The sequence below is a fragment of the Marmota monax genome, unplaced genomic scaffold (genome assembly GCF_021218885.2).
Source record: "Marmota monax isolate L192 unplaced genomic scaffold, Marmota_monax_Labrador192_F-V1.1 WCK01_AAM20220418_F8-fsc00106, whole genome shotgun sequence".
In the NCBI taxonomy this organism is placed as follows: domain Eukaryota; kingdom Metazoa; phylum Chordata; class Mammalia; order Rodentia; family Sciuridae; genus Marmota; species Marmota monax.
Genome location: NW_026695218.1, coordinates 10,412,484 through 10,417,466, shown reverse-complemented (window position 1 = coordinate 10,417,466; position 4,983 = coordinate 10,412,484). Strand labels below are relative to the sequence as shown.

The following is a 4,983-nucleotide window of genomic DNA, read 5'->3' as shown; positions in this document are numbered from 1 at the left end:
TATATATATATACACACACACACACACACATATATATGTATATATATATATATATATATATATATATATATATATATATATATATATATATATATATTACTGACCTGTTGCCTCCCTCAGTAGGAACTGACTTCTGCACTACCTTCCTTATTTGGTCTCTAGGCCTAGTGCCAAATAGGACTCTAGGCTTGGAGAGTCCCTCTGGGATTCTGCCTCTCTGCAGACATTGGGGGAGACATGAGACTGTACTGAATCTGTCCCACCTTGTTCCTTTCCCTGCACAGTCCCCTGGCATAGCCAGTGGGGCTTTAGGATGAAGGATTTAGGGGAATGCAGAGCAGGTCCCTCCCCATACTCCTAGTTGGCTTCCTACTGTGTTTCTTATCCCTCTGCCACTTCTGTGTGACCTTAGTGTACACTGTGCCTGGCACAAAGGAGGTGTCCAAGATGCCTTTGTTGACTTGATCCAAGCCATTATCAGCTCTTGAGTGGGCTACTGGGAGGACGTAAAATAGCTGCACAGGGAAGAGGTGTTTGCCAGCGTCTGTCAGGTCCCCACCTCTGCCAGCATTCTAGCTGCCAGGCCCTGGGAAATGTGGCTCATTTGCAAGGGGCTGATAGCAGGTATTCAGGATTTTTAGGACTTGAGCTTAATTTCAAATAATTTCACTCTTGTGAGAAATGGATTCTGCTGTTGTTTCCTGCCATCTAAACATTTCAAACTAAATTCTTACATCCACCCACCCCCCCATATAAAACTTTCTTATTCAGAAAGTCTTCTGAGCTACTGGCAAAGGTACCATCTCAGGGTTTTCTATTTTTATCCTGTGTGTAATCAATGGGAACATACTGTGACTAAGTGGAGAATTATGAATTGATAAAAGCAAACTATGAACATTTGCTTTTGTTCCTGAGCAAACTAACAAAGGAACATGTACCTAATATATAGAAGTATAGTGGTCATTTTATAGGTCAGTCTTTCTGCAAAAGTACTCAGTGATTTCTGTGTTTGTTTACAGGAAATAAAAAATATGCTTTCAAGATTCAAATTGGTTAGGCTGTGGAAAAGTTTTTATAATAGAAGATTTTCTAGAAATATTGAAAGATAAGATACTATCAGCCCTTTCTCTGTGATTTGTTAACCCATTTTGATACCTATTCTCTACATTTCCCTTACAACAAAAAGTAGTCTGTTGCTCCCAGTTACTTGATAGGCTGAGGCAAGAAGATCAATTGAGCCCAAGAGTTCAAGGTCAGCCTGGACAACAGAGCAAGCCTCTGACTCAAAATCAAAATCATCATCATTATCATCTGTTCTCCAACATGTGATAGCATTATTTTTTAAAATCTCCTTTCAAATTGCACCACTCTACGTATAGGAAGGCATTTTTACTTTCTGTTTTCTCCTTGACAGTCTAATTCTACACAAAACTTTTTGTTGTTGTTTTGTTTTTGGCACCAGGGATTGAATCCAGGGACACTTTACAACTGAGCTACCCCCTACTCCTTTTAATTTTTTTTTAAATTTTTTTAGTTGTAGTTGGACACAATATATTTATTTTATTATTTTTATGTGGTGCTGAGGATCAAACCCAGAGCCTCACATGTGGGAGGCAAGCACTATACCGCCGAGCCACAACTCCAGCCCTAATTTTTTTTTTTTAGAGATGCAGGATCTAAGTTGCTGAGGGTCTAAGTTGTTGAAGGTCTTACCAAACTGCTGAGTCTCACCTTAAACTTGTGATCCTCCAGCCTCAGGCTCCTAAGTTTCTGAGATTACAGACATGTGCCACCATGTCCAGCTAGTATTCTTTTATGTAATCGGCTCACTACAATTAGTTTTGTATTCTCCATTTCACTTAGGAGTACAATGTAACTTCAAAATAAAGAGGTACATGAGTCTCATGACTATACAGTAGTGCCAACAATGCTCTATCACACATATAGTCATATAAAGATAAATGAAAATTTCTATATTTTAAATGGATTACTCTGCATTTTATTGTTCATGAATGTCACCTTCATTTTTAAAAATTCTAGCTTTTTAACTTTGGTTCTTTCAAACCAGACAAGGAACCAACTAAATAGAAATTAATTTAGAATGTTAGACTGAACAAAATTTAACACAGAGCAGGAAGTAGAATGGTGGGTACCAGAGCCTGAAGGGTAGGGGGAATTCGGAGTTATGGTTTAACAGAAGTTGGAGAAGATGAAAATGTCCTAGGGATAGATGGTGGTGATTCACATGGTGAAAGAACTCAATGCTACTGAACTAGACACTTAAACAGGGTTAAAATGGTAAATTTTATGTTATATATATTTTAACCATAAAAAAAGTTTTGAAAAGTTAATTACTAAATAATAATGATATTTGCTGCCTCAAAGTTGTTTTGAAATGTGACAAATGTAAGTAATAGAATGTATTAATGTTAAGATGCATTGTCTAGAGTAGTGGGCTCAGAAACAAGTGAATAAAAGAATTTCTTCTTAAAAGTAAATTAAAAATAAAACTTGCCCTGGCATGATTCTGTCCTGGGCATCTGTTCTCTGGAGTAGAAGTCCTTATTTCCATCCATCTTTTCCCTCACCTAAGTACACGTCACTACCCTATGGAAGATTCAATGGACTAGACATGAACTCTCTGAGGCTCCCAAAATATCTTTTCAGATGTGAGCAAAAGACTGACAAATATTATCACTTAAGGTGGATAGCAATAAAAATGAGTACCAGTTATCATTAAGAATGGTCAGGTTGGTTTACACACACACACACAAAAATGAATTACACATTGTTGAAAGAGAGGCCATGAATTATGAAGGCAGTCCAACTAAAGTAATACTGGCAACCTTTAAAACATCCCTTAGGGGCTCTGAAATGACATGGTCTTAACGTTGAAGTGTAATTGTTAGCCTGTGCATGTTATTGGTCCGATTTAGCTGTAGAGGAAAATGCAGAGTCAGAAGATGAAGAGGAGGAGGATCTAAAACTTAAGTATATCTGCAAAGCCATTTTCCCCTGGAAGTGGTAGCTAGTATCCATGGAAGAAAGGAAAGCTTGCTGCTGCTGAAGATGATGAGGAGAAAAAGGAGGAATAGGAGGACGGGTATTCTGATGAGAAAACTGAAGAAAAATCTCCCTTAAATAAATTTATACAAGCTACTCCAGCCAAAAAAAGCACAAAAATCAAACCAGGATGGAAAAAAATTAAAATCATCAATACCAAGGCCAAAAGGTTAAGAATCCTAAAATACCAAAAAGATCCAGTTCTGTAGAAGACATTAAAGCAAAAATGTAAACAAGTAACCCTGGATGCTACTGGTAAATAAAGCCCAAAGATGCGGAGAAAGGAAAAGGAGAGACAAGTACTATCTATACTGAGCACCATCAACAATCCAGGCTGTTTAATCTCAAGCCCCTGCCCTAATTTGCCACCCACACCCCATTCCAGGCTGGGAACAATCCCCCCTGATTTCCAAAGGCACTTTATTTGAACTGCTGTGATACAGTGAACCTTACATACTGCCTTCCATTACCTGTGACTTTAACCATGTTTTAATCACCTCTTAGCTTCCTTACTACAAGGGATAGATGGTGGTGCTCAATAAATATTTGAATGAATAAAAAAATTAAACTTAACAGAAGCAGTTTAACAAATTGTGGAAAATGAAGAATATATATATATATATAATTTTTTTAAGAAAAAAAAATATATATATCCATCCCCCAGTGCTGGTACCTTGTGCATGCTAGACAAGTGGCCTACCACTGAGCTGTATCTCCAGTATTTATATCTTATGTTTTGAACTATGTTATTAAAAATTCTTCATAAATAAAAATTTAAATGCCTCCAGAGTATTCTATCTTATGATTACACCAAAATTTGCTTAATCAATCCTTTACTGTTGAACATTGTCAGGGCTCAGAGCATGATGCCTCAAAATATGGCACATTGACATGCTAAGTTTTGTTTTGTTGATTGCTGTTTTTTGAGGCAGAGTCTTGCTTTATCACCCAGGCTTGGCTCAAACTCCTAGGCTCAAGAAATCCTCCCAACTCAGTCCCCAGAGTAGCTTTGACTACTGGCACAACACCATACCCAGCTGGCAAGCCAAGTACTTAGAAGGAGAGTAGAAAGGCCTTAGAAGCAAGAAATTCTCACTAATTTTGTGTCCTCCTGTCTCCTTCCCCTGGTATTCGCCCAAAGGACGTCATAGAAACTAGAATTCTTCTTCCTCAAGGCAGTTAGAAACTAGACTTCTTCTCCTTCCAAAGAAAGCCATAAACCTAGAAATGTCACTGTGATTTTTCCCCCTTCTCCCTTGAGGACATCCATGTGACAGGTGTCACGTCCTACGCCTCAAGGAAGGAGCATGACATAGAGAGGTTAAGAAAAACTCGGGCAGACTGGCCTTGCGTGTTCATTCCCAGTCTATTTACCATTAGATCATACCCTTTTGTCCAATCAAGTCTCTACATAACTGTCCATTCTTCATTGAACCAAAGCATAAAAATACAATTCTCCCTAGGTCTTTAGGTCTTCATTTCTGAAGACTCTATGTCAGGTAAAACTTTGATTTAATAAATAGTTTTCCTTTTTTTTTTTTTAGTTGTAGCTGGACACAATACCTTTATTTTATTTATTTATTTTTATGTAGTGCTGAGGAAGGAAACCTGCATCTTGCATGTGGTAGGCAAGTGCTCTACTGCTGAGCCACAACCCTAGCCCCTGCTTTTCTGTTGTTAACCTGCCTTTTTTTCTAGGAATATCTGCCATGGGCCTTGAGTGAAGAAAAAGCATGACATCTTTTTAGCCAATAACATTTAGGCCATTTATAATTTTTGTTATAAATAAATTTTGTTATAAATAATGTTGTGATTTTCTTCTTTATGTATAAAGGCTTTGTCCGCTTATGAGATTATTATTTTGGGATGAAGTTACAGAGTTCTGGAAATAGAATTACTAGGTCAAATGATAAATATTTT

General features: G+C 37.5%; 1 pseudogene; it reads left to right on the top strand.

The window, feature by feature from the left end:
- Positions 1 to 2,609: 2,609 nt before the first annotated feature.
- On the top strand, positions 2,610 to 3,295 carry LOC124084930 (nucleophosmin-like; annotated as a pseudogene).
- The last annotated feature ends 1,688 nt before the right edge of the window (positions 3,296 to 4,983 follow it).